The following is a 16,259-nucleotide window of genomic DNA, read 5'->3' as shown; positions in this document are numbered from 1 at the left end:
GTTTAGACTTCAGGGTTCCTGCAGAAATTACATCAAGAGCCTTACAGACTCTGTGAAGGAGGCAGAACTAGAGCACTTCAGTAACATGTTTTATCTACCCCATCTTGCCCAGCATATGTGTGTGCTGTTCAGTAGACCAAAAGCAGGAGAGATTCTTAGCTTCCAGATGAAAAATAATTTGATTTAATTTAATTTGGCTTGAATTTGACTCCAGTGAAACTTTGTCACTTTGGCAGCACATTGAGCACCCATCAAGTACCTGCCTCCACCTTGTCAGACTCCAGATGTGCATTCTGGTGGCAGATGCGTCAGACTGCCCTGCCATCCCACGTGCAGATGGAGGCTGTCTCACAGAGAACATTGGGTTACCAATTCCCCCTGCTTACAAGCTGAGATCTTCTATCACATCACAGACCTGCATGTTTGTTTGTTTGTTTGTTTTTTGTTAGTGAGAGCCGCCCCTTCATTCTTGGTAAGATCTAAACAACCAGAGTTAATTGCCTAATAGATGACTGACTGCAAACATGCACTGGTGTATCAAGGTAACACTGAAGCTCAAGCTGGCTGTTCAGGCTACTTTCTAGCAATGTTTCATTCATGGCAATTTCCCTAGTTTCCAAACTTTCTTTCATGGAGAAGGTCAAGGCAAAAGCCCCCATTGTGTCTAAACTGCAGGAGCAGATTCCTACACCCGTGACTAAGCTGAGGGCAATGACATTGCGTGTGCCTGCTGCTGTCTGCATGAACAGATTTGATTGAGAAACTGGACAGAGTCTGGGATCTGAAAACAAAATTTGCATTTGAACTATATTTTTGGATAATGGTGTTCAGTTTTCCTTTCACTCTGCATTTCAGATTGAAATATTTCCTGTGTAATTCCATTAAACATTGTGGTTAAGGTCTCACATATTTTACAGAAGACCTGGCAAACTGAATAGCGAATGCACTATGCAGGGAAATCTCTTGTTGATAGTGACAGCAGAGGGCGTTTGCCGAGAAGCATCGTTTTCTTGGTCTTCTTAGGTCCAGCAGAGCTCTCTGAGAGTTACCAGCAGGCCTCCTGCAAGTGAAACTTCAGAGGCACTTCACTTCTCTTCACTTCCACCTGTGTGAGGACCTCTGATGAAATCTACCACCGTTTTAGATCTTATTTCGCTGAACTTTTAGCTGTCTTATCTGCTGACTTGCTGTGAATTTCATGTGGCATAATTTAGACCATAAACTGGGAGCAGTACCTGTGAACTCATCCTTGGTTTATAAATGTGCATCAACCAGCAGCACAGTGCCAATCTTACGATATTGTCCTGTCTTTTACTGTATCACCTTCACCTTTGCTGGTAGATTTCAAAGGGCTCTGTGAAAATCCCATTATCCCCATGGTATCTGCAGTTAGAGCAGGGCATGCATGAGGCACGGTCAGAGGCACATGGATCAATGGCAGGTGAGGAGAATTCCAGCATCCAGAGCCTGTCCTGCAGCCAAAAGTAAGGCCATGTGCTGATCCAATTTCCTGCTGTTTCTGAGGCATCAAAAGAAATAAGTGAAATAATTAACAGAATCCAACCCACGCATTGAAAGTGCCCAAGAGAGAAGTGAGCAGTGTTCCACTGACTCATGCAGCACACCTGGAGGCAACACTGTTGGGGTTCCTCCCCCCTGGTGTGGGGTCCTGGGAGAGGTTAAGTGGTGCCATCTCCTCGCAGGGAGCCCAGGCTGGATCCGGCAGCACCAGCAGCTCCCTGGGATGGATCCCTGCTCCTTCCCCTCCTCCTCTGGCCATCAATTCCTGCTTGATCTCTACCCTGAGATGGTCCTGCTTCAGTTTCTTCTGCAGGGAGGGAGGAGAGAGGCCTGGGAACATCTTCCTGGCCGTGGGATAAAGATCCCTCAAAAACATCTATCAAGAATCAGTCCCTATTTCTTTCCATGGGCCTTGCTGTCTGATACATGTTGCAGAAATCCCCACTGCAACACAGCACAGGCTTTTTGTGTAACTCAACAGCTCATATGAGATTTGAAATGTGGGATCATAGAATCATAGAATTGTTGGAAAAGACCTCCTAAATCATTGAGTCCAGCCATTAACCCATCACTGCCAAATCCACCAAGAAACCATGTCCCTAAGCACCACATCCAAACGTCTTTTAAATACCTCCAGAGATGGTGACTCAACCAGTTCCCTGGGCAGCCTGGTCCAGCACTTGGCAGCCCTGTCAGTGAATAAATATTTCCTAATATCCACTCTAAACATTCCCTGGAACAACTTGAGGTCATTTCCTCTTGTCTTATGGACACCTTTTTGCCTGAGCAGAGAATTTCTTTTGCTTTTTTCTGCTGAAGGAAGTTATATCTAATAATGACAGTTGGGAACTTCAGACCAGGCAGCTTTGATGCTGGGCATACATTTTAAAATACCACTCTCCCAAGGCAATCCAGCACCTAAGAGGCACCAGCCACCTTGTTAGGAAGTCACACATTGAACAGTCAGTGTTGATACAATGGATTATAAGGTGAATTACAGTGCAACCAGGCTGTATTAGCAAGATGCCATCAAACTGCACGCAGAGTGTAAACTGATGGACGGAAAAGTAGATTCCTTATTTGACATTCCAGAAACACATAACCTGAGCCAAGAGTTCAAGAACCACAATGAAATAAAAAAGACAGGCAGCTGCTTGTTTGTCAGGATATCTCTGTGTAGAATTAGAGGCTTTAATTACATATGGGGAATATTAATAACAGTTCGAAGTGGAATGTAGCTAATCATTACAGTACTCTCTCCAAGCAGAGTGATGGTGAAGCCATACAAGATATTTTTTCAGAGGAAATGAAAACTCAGCAAATCTATTTAGAGTACTAGCAGGGTGTAGTAGTCTGAGGATCAAGGTTGACTTTTCTGCCTCATTAAAGGCAGAGCAGAAAAATTCAATCACAATTAGAAGACACAATTCTTTACAGATTTGGCTAATCTCTCAAGTCATCCTGAGATCCAGAAAACACAGGAGATGGCTTAAAAACAATGAGAAGAAATAATAATAATAATAATAATAATAATAATAATAATAATAATAATAATAAATAGAATTAGGTGGTTTGCCTTCTAGTTTTTAACCTTTTTAATTTTATGTTTCCAGTCTGTACCCAGCAATGTTGAGGCCAACACTCTTCAGAAAGAAATCGACAGCTGGCAGAGCTGAGATTGTTGGAAAAGCAGCACAATTGAAGAGATGCAGAATAGTGAGGAGAACTCCATCTTTTGTACAAGCATCAACATGCTTCATAATGAGGCAAACTCATCCACTACCAGTGGTCATTGACTTGCAGAGAGGGATGAAGGAATTACATCTTCAGGGTATTGTTTGGCATATGGGAAGCATTTAATTCCCTCTCTGACCTCTGTGCAAAAAAAGCCACTTCTTACATAGCTCTGGTCTACAGAGCTGAACTGTGTGCCAAACTTTAAATTCCTTTTGTTACATCTGTATTTCTCTCTCCTCATGTGAGTTCTTATTCCTTGTGGGTCTCTGAGAAATCCACATTTACTCTGGAATAAGCCTTCCATGAGTATGCCGCCAGTGGTCAAAGTGGCAGGACTTTTTTATCTGGGCTAAGCAAAGAAACGTTTTAATGAAACAGCTCTGCAGGATTTGGACTCTTGCAGGCTGTAAGTAACTGGAAGCATAAGTCTTTCTGCTTTCGGTATTGATTTCTCTCAGATACAGAATGCTTTTATTTCCAGTGTGTATCTGTCAGTTTGATTTCTTCTTGTATTTTGGAGCCCCCGGGTAGCTGTAATTTAGCCCTTGGCCTGCTCTCTGACATGGTGAGGACAGCAGCACACAATCAATGGCAGACTTGCTCCTATTAATCTTGTTCAGTAAGAGCCTGATTCTCCTTCTGCAAAGGGCAAGAGGACAGTTCACACCATCTTCAGAGTAGGCAGGAGAGTGTCCCAAGCACTAATGGCTTCAGCAGCAGGTGTTCCAGGGTACCCACATTAATCTTCCCCTTTGCTGAGATTTAGACTTTTGCCACCCTCTACTTGGCTTTAAGTCAGATATCCATGAAACCTGACCCTCCAGCATAAGGTGTGAAAGGTGTTGCCACCTGCCATAAGCTCTCCATTCATTCTAATTGCAAGAAAAAATAACAACCAGTTCTCTTGAAAAAATGACACCTTTAAAAGTACTTAAAATTACCTTAAACTCTTATATTAATGATTTTTTAATGAGACTGGAAGGAAGAAGCACTAATCTTTCCATGAGGAAAGTGAATTTCTTACTTTTCAGTGGCAAAGCTCTGCCATTCATATGTTTTTTATGTTTCCAGGTACAGATGTTGGGTTTGGGTCAGAGAAATGACTCATCAGCCTGAGACTTGGGCCAGAACCTTTTGGAAGCAGAGGAACTCTCATCTGAGAGACACGGTCTGCCAAGGCCACGAATGCCTGCACTGGGACTGGACATGAACATGTGCCTTAATACTACTGTGTCATAGTTAATTTTTCAACAGCAGCTGTTAAAAGATATCCAGAGGCCTGGAATGCAGCAGTACTTCGTGGGAAGGTAGATTAGGCTTCAGTCCTGCAGGGATTTCCACCGGTAAGTCTTAATTTTGTGTGGTGGAAAACTCATTTAAGTCCTTCTAAGCACAGGCTTGTACAGAGGAGACCCCCTGGCTAAATGCAGTCCGGCTGGTCAGGAGCTCGAGAAATATGTAATTTATGTGATGACACAACCAAACATGACATTTATTTCATGTGGATTTTCAAACGGTTGGGGCATACATGTGTGCCTAACTCAAGCACTCAAAGTGATATGTTTGAAGTTTTTGTATATTTGCATCATTTATGTTGATTAATACAGGACATATGCATGCACAAAAAAGTTTATGTGGGATCCTTGGATACCAAAATAGTAAATATTTAGATCTTCTGTATAGATTGAAACAGAGAAAAAGCATTGGCTATTTGAACCCTTTCTACCTCTTTAATATATCCATTTGTTGCTGTTCAATTGTTTGTGTAAGTGGTTCATCAGATAGGTGAACGATATCTCATGAAAATACTTTTCATATCATGTTGCCCTTTGAAAATTAGTCTATTTTTAATTTTTTGTATGATTTATGTGTGTTGGACAGGATCAATTTTTAATTTCAAGGTAATGAGACGTGTGAGTAGAGACACAGCAACTTGCTTATCGGTATTCATTCCAACTTCTAGTAGTACTCAGAACTGTTACTGTTTTAATTGTTTTGAGGACTTTGCATTATGGTACAAAAGGAGTAAAGCAACTCAACTTTATTTTTAGCTGTACTTTTGCTAATATTTGATGACAGATGAAAAAACTGTTTGTAGAGTAGTTAGAAACAAAATGAAATATAATTAGATATTTGCCTAAAAGTCGAAGACAGTGCTGCTTTGAATTGGTTGGAAATAATTCTACTCAAATGCAGGATAGAAGGGATGTTCTTTCTCAGTAAATACATATAAAGGAACCACTTTCATACCTAACAGACCCACTCATATCATCTTGCAGATAAAATATCTCAATAAAATTTGTGTTTTCATAACTTTGTCCTGATTTTAACATAGGTTAGATTCTTTGCAGTGGCTTAGTATTTCATTAGGAAATTCAGTTTTATTTCATGTTTCCCTCGGCCCTGCATTGACCCAAAGTGACTCCAGTCACCCACCTCTGCAGGGATAGGTCTCTCCCCATCCCAATTTGCCAGAAGTGTTGCTCCAGTTGATCAAGACTTTTGTAAGCTGGGAAATATTAGTCCAGGGCATGTTTTGTGGAAACACCTGCGTGGGAGTTATCATGCTGTGCTTCATGCATCCACCTGTGAAGGTAAAATCATCCCCCTCTGAGCTGCCATGAGGAGCTGCAGGAGTGCAGAAGAAGGACACTGAGGTTCCCAAAAGCATGTCAAGGCTCCCAGAGCATCCTGGTGGGGTCGGTCCAAGCAAGTACCAGGGTGTAGGAGTACAGGCTTTTTTTTTTTCCTTCCCTGTGTCAGCAGCTGTGACTGCCTTTCCATATTGCAATCAGCCCTCGTGACAGGATTGCAGAAGTCGATGGTGCTACTGGGCCACTTCAGTTTCTGGTTTCCAGCAGTGGGCCATGCCAAATTCCTGGGGAAAGGTGCAGGAAAGGCTGGCATTGTTTGATGGTGAGGATAACCTGCCTTGCAGGGACACTTCTTCTTTGGTGCTGTTTGGTAGCTGCAGCATTGCAGGAGGGTTGGAGCTCTTACCCAGTCCCAGAGGAGTCACGAGTTTAATCAGAGCATTTCAAAAAGAGGCACGCAAAGGCTTCATATACTGCTTTGATCATGATCTGAATACTCCCAGTTAATTAATTATCATGTTATGACCAGTCTGGCCTAGGAGTCAAAAAATCGACGTTTCAAATTCCAAAAGGCATTGTAGCTTGTCTGCTCCATTTAGGGACAAGCACATTGGGAAGTCTGTGCTCAGACCCAGCTCCCTTGTACTCCATCAGAATGAGGGTCATTAAAAATTGGTGTTTGCCTTTGATTGTTTCTTCAGCTTAATGTTGCCAGGAAGCACTCTTATGGGAAGGAGTATTTATTGCTGTTTGGTTTTCAGCCTTTTTCTCTCTTGTCCTGCAGCAACATATGTCATGCTCCTAATACCTTGCAAATATACTCACTAGGTAACAGAGAAACAATGCAGGCTCTTGCCAGTTGTCAATCATATGATCAAAAAACTTAGCACTGTCTGTCCCAGGTCAGTGATGAATTTATGTCCAGACTTGTCTGACACTTTCTTACTCTGGATATTAAACAGAGTATTTAGATGTGGAAAAACTGGACTCAGAGTCTTTGTCACCAACTTATGAGCTTAAGTCCTTCACAGGTTGCTGCAGAGATCAGTTCTTTTTTGTCTGAGCCAGGTAGAAGCAATGTCACCTTCACCACTTTACCCTGCATGTGACTTCAGTTGATCTTGATCCACAGCCAAGATGCTGAGTGCTAGCTTTATGATTCAAGCTTTGGTACGCAGAAGATGGGAACAAAAGTGTAAGACTTCAGATTACACTTTGGCAAGGTCTCTAAAATTCAACACTAAACCCCTTTAAATCCTTTTGGTTAAAGCTTCATTTTTTAACGGTTAATGACCTTTTGATCACCAGAATGAGTTGCTGCTGCAAATAAAGGGCATAAATTAGATCATAGTAGAGCTGTTAATATTCCTTTCATGCTCTTTGTACGCCATTTAAGATTTAGCTTTAAAAAATGGGTTTACTCACACAGACAGAAGAACTCGCTCTGCTATCCTCTTTAGGAAAAATGTGAGATGCCAGCTAATTGACAACTTCTGCTTGTAGGGAGCTGAGAGCTCCATTAGAAGTCATTGTCCAGGGACCTTGGGTTTATTGTATTTCCAGCAGGAAGGACAGATAAGATGCAAACAATGCTCCTTAATTTTGCTGAAGCTTTATTTCAGAGATCTGGGAACACAATTACCTGTGGGAAGGAAAGATTCCCCTTTTGGTATAAATCAATTGTGGCAGTGTTCTAGCTGTGTCCATGAGCTCATACACATGGCATTTCTGTAAGGAACCTTAGGCCAGTGTGTGCTCAGCTCAGTGTACTGTTAACATAATTCCTAATGCCTTTCCTCCATCCTTTTCCCTCCTCTCTGGTCATCTCCTATATTTTGGCCCTTTCTAGTCCCATGTTCCTATCAGCCATTACTTGCTAATGTTCTTTCTCTGCAGTCCTTCCAGAAGCTTCTAGTCTCACTGTCTACCAGCCTTCCATGGTATGGGTTAATGGCTTACATTGGATGGACCTAGAGAAAGTCTTAGCATGCCTTTGATCCAGGACAACTCCATGCTCAGTGTGCTAGCAATGCTAACATATCAGCTTTTCCCTTTTCCAGTAACTGTACCACATATCTGTGTGTAAAGTGTATCTCATCTGTTTCCTCTTGCTAGACATGAATGTTTTATAGCTTTGTATAGAAATTTTTCAGCAATGAAAATAGAAACACTGATGTCAGTTCTTGATAAGTTGCTCGTATCAAATCACATCCCACTGGTAATGTGGCATAGCTCTTTCTTACAGAAGTATTATGTGAATGGATGCCCAAAATAACATTTGGTGTTATTAGGAGTATCAAGGTCTCATCTGTAATAACAATAACTACTGAAAATCCTACAGGAATAAAACAGATGATGGTTCTTAAATAAATTTTAAAAATGGCATGAATTTCTTTTTAATTTCCTTGTGTGACATGACTTACTGAGGTTTTTGCAACCTCATTGTTAAATGTCACCAGTGATAACATAAACTTCAGAAAAAGCAATCTTCATGAATGTTTCAGGCCTTTTCTCCAGGTAAAAAAATTATATAAAAGTAATTTCTCAAATGCTAAGATAGAGTAAAGAATCCATTACTTTCTTCCACAGTTTCCCTGTAAGTTTCCCTGAAAACATTTTTTCTACCACCTAGAAGTCAGCATTCGCCACTATGGTACCCGGTAAATTAGCAAGCAAGATTCAATTCAGTTGTTAGGAAAAATTTTGGGAGCATGAGGACAGTGAAGCAATGCAGGACATCTCTAGGGAGAGTACACATTCTTCAGCCCTGGAGGTGTTTGTGGTCGGGTTAGGAAAAAAACCCCAGGAATGATGCGATGGTAGGTGATTTTGCCTTAGGATAGGGACTGCATGAAACAATCTTTTGAGATTTCTTCTAGCCCTGTTTTTTTTTACAATTTTATGTTATAGTATTTGCTAGTGCAAAAAATAATTATGGGAGTAATAAGTAATCTTAAGTAATAATTGCAGGACAGGAGCTGTCGATAAACATTGAAACCTGTAGGTACAAGAGAAAAAGTGTCAAAACTTATGAAAAGTATGAAAGAGATGATTACTGTGGCTTATTTAATTAAAATTGAATTAAATCCAACTGAAGGAAACTGAAATAAAATTCTGAGAAGACTGTTCTAAACTTAGTGGTGCTTCTGTTTACCTCTAAGCACCCATTGGTACATATGTGTAAATATTCATACAACATATGTGCGTATGGATAGGGATCTTTATTTGGACTGGGTGTAACCATATGAGCATAGGTCCTGAGTGTCGCCTTTGAGAATAGCTTCTCAAATCATAGGCTGGAGGAAAGAATATTCGGGTAATGTAGGTTCTGTCCTCACACTATGCTAAGGCCCTGCTCTGCTTAGCCAAGCAATACATGCAAGAGGAGGCTCCCTTAAGTCTGGCAGGGCTCTGACTGCTTCAGCACAGTTGGGAATCAGCTGGGGATGAAGCCTCGATCATTTGGGAAGGCATCACTGGGCTCAAGCTTGGAAAACAAACTGATCCTACTTGATTTTGAGGATTTAATTTCCACCATTGGTCTCTAGAAGTGACAATGTGCTCTGAGGGAACGATTCTGATGCTCAGAAATCGAAGAAGCCTTGGCAGAGAGGGGAATTGCAGCATACCTGTGTGGTTCACAATTCTTTCTCATTTAAGTGTTTATTTTGAGGATTTAATTTCCACCATTGGTCTCTGGAAGTGACAATGTGCTCTGAAGGAACGATTCTGATGCTCAGAAATTGAATAAGCCTTGGCAGAGAGGGGAATTGCAGCATACCTGTGTGGTTCACAATTCTTTCTCATTTAAGTGTTTGCAAGATTTTCTAGCAGGGGAAGAACTTCATGGTTTTTTTGCCAGCTTATTGTGTCTTTGGTTTCACTCGCAATTTCTGCAACAAAATCCCCATGCATGGAGAATTATTCAGTGCTCACCTCAGCCTCTAGCCTGAACTGTTGCTCTTAGTTTTGACTGAGTAGCAAGTCCCACTCTGAAACTGCTAAGCAAAGAAGGCAATTGTACATTCACACCAGAGCAGGGAGCACGACCTTTCCTTCATAAACCATTGCACATGTTACAGCTGTGACAGCTTCTCACACTGGGTCCTGCATTAAACACAAGGCAGGGAGAACTGCCCTGCAAACACTTGCTCCAGTCAACATACTCATTCCCATGAAGAGCCATCAAAGCCAATTTTGCTCAGGATTGTCCTCAAGGAAGTAAAACTGGCACTCGAAGCAGCCTGGGTGAGCGTGGTTCTAGGAGGACTCATACTCAGAGCTCTCTGCAGCTCTGCACAGTGCTCACAGAAGGGACTGCATAAATTTTGCAGTGCTAGCAGGGATTAAATTCTCTGTGCCAGACACAGATGATTTTAGAACCTTATCCTTCAATATTTCTTTTTTTCTGCCCATCCTTAGATCATAAAGGGCAAAGACATTGATAGGCAGCAGTTAGGCACAGAACTATGCCTAATAAGGCAGTCTCTATGTATTAGATTTCCGTATACGAATTCGTAAGCAATGGTGACATTTCAAGAATTTCCATAACCTTTCTCTCTGTATCTGCTGTGTAAGCTAATGGATACATGAGTACATGAACTATAAAACCAACATTGCTGTTCTGAAATTATGTCTGTGGTCCCATCCATCCAGCCATTAGAGGCATCCAGAAATCCTAGAGAAAAATATAAAGCCCTCAGAATCCATCTGTGAAAAATTCTTAGAGCAAATATGTTGTGTCAGAGAAACTGTAGATATATGAGAAGCTCACTTGCTCAGGAAGACTTAATTAAAGTTATTGGATCTTGATCAAATGCATGTGCAATGGCCTTGCATTGCCAGGAGGAGAGAGCAAAGCAGAGTGTGGCAGAGAGAATGGGGACCTGCCAATGGCTGCTGCCCTGCTTTGTGTGGGGCATGAAGCTGTGCCACAGCACACAGATAACGCTGAGCTCGAGGAGAGTGGGGAAGGGAGATCAGCCAGCCATGGCTGAGCTGTGGCAGCAGCTGAGACCAGAACATTCCTTTTCAATTGGATTTCCCTGGCATGCAGCTTCTAATGCGTTCTCCCCTAGAACTGCAAGGAAAAATCAAAGCGGTTTTATTGCCTTCCAATTTGGAAAAAAGAGGAGACATTACCATGCCATTCCATTGCTTTATTGGCTTATGGAAAGAAAGAAGAAGTTCTTTTGATCCCACACAAGAAGAACCATGTCTGTTTCTCATTTTGAATTTAAAACCCATGCACAAGGAGAAGGAAACCAAACTTGCTGTAGCTCTGTCCAGGCAGGTCCTACAGGCTCTGTCCAGGTAGGGTCATACACATATCACCAGATTTTACCAAGAAATGCTTTCCAACGAGCCCATCCCATACATAGTGGAGTGGAGGAGGTCTGTTCTGATGCAGTTTTGAGTCACTTCAGTACTGCTGTGGGTTTATCCCAGTAAAATGTTTGGTGTGAACATACTAATCCATGGGTATAATGCATTAGTTAATTAAGCACTGATTCCATCTCTTGAGACACTGAATATTGAGTTTCTCTAAAGTTCTTCTAAGTGTGCCCCTTCGATGTAGCTCATCTCAGCAGCCTGTGGTCAGCATTCCAACGAAATGGAAGGAAGCATGAAAGCATGACTTTATATGCAAAGCAGGTATGAGAGGGCAAATAGAGGAGAGAGAAAGAAAGGGAGAAACAGAAAGAGAAAATGAGGAAAAGAGAGAACAGGTGAAAGAGAAGGATGGAAGGAAGAGAGAGAGAGGAGAGGAAAAGAAAGAGATAGAAATGTCAAGCAGGAGAGTCTACTGTATTTTACTATGTTTATCCCATTTTTAATTTCTGAATTTTGTCGATCAAAATCCATTTTGCATTGTTATGAAGAATATTTGGGCAAAAAGATACCCTTCAAAGAAGTACAAGGACTTTCTGTAAGGACACTTTATGTGTGTAAAGTGTTTGCTTGTCACTTTATTGAATTGTTATCTAGGCATTATTTAAACTTTTTCCATAGGGCACAGGTCTTTTTTATAAAAACCCACCCACTCAGATACCATATTAAAACAGGCTATCAGATTTCTTTGGCATTGTCTCATTCACAAATCCCCCTTGGCTTTAAGCCAATATATTTGTCTGCTTTATCCAAGTAAAAATAGATGCTCCTCTCAGGTTTTGCTAATATTCTACCTGGAACTGAAGTCAGGCTGCCAGATCTAGAGTTACCCAGTTTTCTCTCTGGCCTGTTTGATGATCACAACATTTCTGTTCTTTTACTTGGTCTCTTTTCCAACTTTTGGCATTTACAGAAGCTTTGACATTACAGAAGCTTTCTTCTGAACATGTGCACAAGTGCCAGTGCTGCTAGAATAGTTGTATGCTACCACCTCTTCAACAATAGCCTAGGCTTCTTTTTTTCATTATTGTACCCTTGTAAGAATTAAGAATTGATGAATTCTAAATCTCTTGTTGCTGTTGTCCTCTTGCACCAGTGCTATGCTGTGCTGTCCTCCTCTACAAAGTTAGAGTTTCCATCTTTTTTTTTCCCTTTCTCTTTTCTTGGTGTAACAGGACGAGGATGTAGCTTTTGTGCAGAGCTCTGAGGAACGGGATAGATAAGCTGGGCTGGGACAGGAGTGAGCTGGCAGTCTGAGTCGGAGGCAAACCTCTGAGCAGAGGGATACTCCTTGCATCACCCTTGCTTCCAGGAGTTACAGAGAAGAGGGGAAGTAGTCTGTTACTAATCTGCTTTCTCATGCTAGCTTAGCCACTCTGCGGGGCAGACAGCGGTGAGGGGGCAGAGCCAGCCACTGCCTGTCTCTTCCTCCCCAGCTCTGAGCTGGCCCTGCTGAAAGCTGCTCTCTGAATCCATGGACCCAACCACCCCCGTTGTGTGGAAAAGGCTTCTCGTTTCTCTGATACTTACTCTGAATTAGACAGCTAGCGAAGTGTCTAGTTATACTTCAAATAAGTGCCAAAACTGCAGTGATTATTCATGTCTTGTCAGAGTGTCTTGGCTGGAGTTATCATGAAACCTCTCATTAAACAGAAATCCCGTGTTTTTGGCACAATATATGCTTCTAGTTTCTAGCAGGGAAACAGCTGTCCTTCCTCCAGAGGTCTGGCCATAGCCAGCAGTGGGGAATAAAGAGATAAACACAAATTAAAGAGACCTTTAAAACAGCATGCAGGAGAGCCTCTGGCTGTTGCAAAAGCTTGGACCCACTCCTGTTTTATCTGACTTCAGATATGTCCTCTGTGATTTCCAGGAGCACAGTGACCACTATGCAAAGGAGCCCTTGCCTGCGGCTGCCCAGACAGCGGGTGTCTCCTGCCTTGCAATTCCAGGGATAGTATGAAGACTTCCATCGTGCCATCACCTTGACATCATCAGGAACAGCAACTGCTTGTTCTCCTTGTGATATATTACTCTGAAACAACATAAATGTCAACTGGCTGCCTGCACATAATGCACTGGGAGAACACAGCATTGCTCTGAGCCTCCGGCTTTGTTCTGGGCCAGCTGAAATGCTGGTATCTTTAAATGATTTAGCAGAAGTAGAATATTGCAACGTAAGTAAGAGTCAAAATCAAATTAGCTTTTTATTTCTTGTGCCACCTCCTCTTTCACACTGCTAGGAGGATTTTCCATGCATTCTTACCTCTTGGTGCCAGCCAGTTTCACATTGATTGTGCTGGTCCTGGTCATTGGCCTAAAGCTGTATTCATGTGACTCAGAATTCTGTCTCAGAAAATAGTCCTAAATAAAAAATACTAAATGCTGCTTCCTCCCACACTGCAGGGGGTGTCTTGTTTGGTTTTGAGGAAAATTGTTTATAAAGAAAGTGAGAGTCAGTCTTTGTGTTATCATTATACATCAGTCAGAAAGGGAACCCAGGGCTTTTCTTGAATGACAGAACTATCCTTGGTGAAAAAATATATAAAAATTCTAAAATTAAATAGGAATCTCTGTATGCTTCAACAAAGAGTTACTATTTTTCTGTAATGCCTTCAACAATTTTGTAAAAGATGATTTCTTTTCACAGAAACGTGAGTTTGATACACCATAATTATATTAGTTTGAAATCACATAAATAATTGCTCGTGATAAATCTGGTTAATTTTGAAGGATGAACTTAGGAAAACTCAAGTTGTAGAAGTTGTCTCTTAAGTAGGCAATAACCCATGTTCTAGTCTTGACAGTGCACCTATCCCTTTTCTTCAGTTCCTGGCTGGGGTGGTGGAAACAGATTTGTGACTGTTCTCAGGACAATTCAGAAACGGCAGATTAGAGCTGAGCCACCAGATATTCAGAGATTAAGTCCATCATGCCATGGCTGCAGTTTTAAGGAAACTATTTCAAGGACTGAATACAGTATAGTCACGATAACACAGAGCTCTGTACAGCCTGCAAAACCCCTCCAAATATCTATCCAACCTGTTGTGTGGGTTTTGCAGCCTGTACTGTATTCCTGCCTGCCACAGCTAAATCTGCCACCACTACCCAGTTTAAATACAGGTGCACGTGCTTTAAAAGGGTAAGTTTACATGGCAGGACCTACAGTGCACTCATCACTAGAATGCAATTTCTTGTATTGAAGTTAGTGGACCTGTTCTTGCAAACCAAGTTATTCACACACTTAGGTGTTCACTTGGTGCTGATATTGTGCATGGGGCTCTTTTTAATACACGGACAGAGTCAGCATTTTGCAGAGCTTGCATGTGCATATCTGTAAATTTGATTAATACGAAAAAGTGTGCTTACCATGCATAAAACTGGGATGTTAAGGCTTCCAGGAATAATGCTGAAGTAAGAAATATTGCCTGTTATTGTCGTCTTAAGAAAAAAATTACGAATGAAAGGAAAAAATACTATACTCATGAAATGCTCCCATTGCACAGAAAAATAAATTCAAGTAATAGCAAAAGATGAAGTTGTAAAGTTGTCTGCGTTACACTATGTGTTATACTGTATTTTGTGGTTCTCTTATATTTTCTGTCTAAGTTGTTTTTCTTTTCACCCTGCAACAGGGTGTTAGCTTTTGTTTTGTGTCTAAGAATTCCTGTGCAATTGCTCTAAGTCAAATAAGCCTGGGGAATTGTGGTCATACTGAACTGCAAGAGACTTCATTTTCTGTACCTTTCTTCTAACACCGTGGAGGCTGTATTTACCAGAATAATTTAGCAAGCACAGTTTTATCGTAACGCTTCGAAGTAACAGCAAACCTCTGACAGCTGCAGCTGTTTTCAGAGCCTGTAATGAAATGGAAGATGAGTCAGACTGACACTGTGCCAAGGGATACTGCCAGTGCAATACAACCTCCGTGATACCTCCAGTGAGGAAGGCAATGTCAGTGAAGAGGAGGTGTCTGGAAAGGTTGAGCCAAAATATGCCTCACTGACAGATCTCGAGAAAGCAGCTCCATCCCCCAGAAGGGAAGTCAGTAGATCTAAAACTCTTCAGCTGGGTTTGACACTATCAGCTTCCCAGGCTGAATGAGCAGCCCATATCTGCTGCACAGCACTCACTGGAGAATGTGCTTGAGGACGTGCAGGTCTGCTCGTAGCAGAATCAGCAGGTTTGAAGGGCCCCACTGACTCAGAGGTGCATCCTCCAGTGCCTTCTTCCAGCAGCTTCACTGCACAAAATGTTGTGAAATAGAAATCTGTGTGGACTGGAAAAGTGAGACATATGAACAGCATTAAAGTGATGGACTGCACATGCAAGGTAGCAGATTCTAAGATGGAGATTTTTTTTGCTTTAACAAAAAAGAGAAGGGAAAGTTTAAAAAGAAGCTGTGGTAGGTTCCATCAATACCAGAACAGCATATAGGGAATTCAACCCATCAAAATCTAAAGACACAATCCAGTAATCTTTGACATAGATAAAATATAAGAAAACTACAAGGTTTTGGAAGAGTATTGCTCAGCTCTTGGCATTATAAGCTTTTATGAAATGGTACGGACAACCTGTTAAGAAGCTCAATAAATGTAATCCGTGATACATATGCAAATGTCCAAAGGGCATCCCAGATAGGGATTACTACAAATTTAGGTATTATGTTGTTATTAAGGAGGAGAGAGACCACATTTTGATCCTCCCCTAGTCATCTCAGTAAGCACACTTTGCTCTTTGATATGCTCTCAGTTGCTAAGTAAAATAGTACTTGGTGTGAGCTTGCTGACTCCTGGTAGCACCATTTACTAAATAGTGACAAAATTAAGAACAAGTATTATTAACAGTAGACCTTTCCCCAATAATTTCATCAGTTTTTCCATGCAAAATGCTAAGGGTAAAAAGGTTAATTTAATGTCTAGGGTGGATTAGAAACCAGCTTTATAAGTATGCAAGAACCCTGCATTGTGTCAGAGCCCATTTAGTCTGCAGTGTTTGCTAGCATGACATCCCACA

The 16,259-nt window shown here is 41.5% G+C and overlaps 1 long non-coding RNA gene across 1 annotated transcript; it reads left to right on the top strand.

Annotated features, from left to right (window-relative positions):
• Positions 1-2,133: 2,133 nt before the first annotated feature.
• LOC108448102 lies at positions 2,134-13,646 on the top strand. The gene is made up of 2 exons (XR_001863891.1): positions 2,134-4,601; positions 13,117-13,646. It is a non-coding gene; the product is annotated as an uncharacterized LOC108448102 (long non-coding RNA).
• Positions 13,647-16,259: the final 2,613 nt, after the last annotated feature.

The sequence above is a fragment of the Corvus brachyrhynchos genome, unplaced genomic scaffold, assembly GCF_000691975.1.
Source record: "Corvus brachyrhynchos isolate BGI_N302 unplaced genomic scaffold, ASM69197v1 scaffold27, whole genome shotgun sequence".
Lineage (NCBI taxonomy): Eukaryota > Metazoa > Chordata > Aves > Passeriformes > Corvidae > Corvus > Corvus brachyrhynchos.
This window is presented reverse-complemented; position numbering and strand designations above follow the sequence as displayed.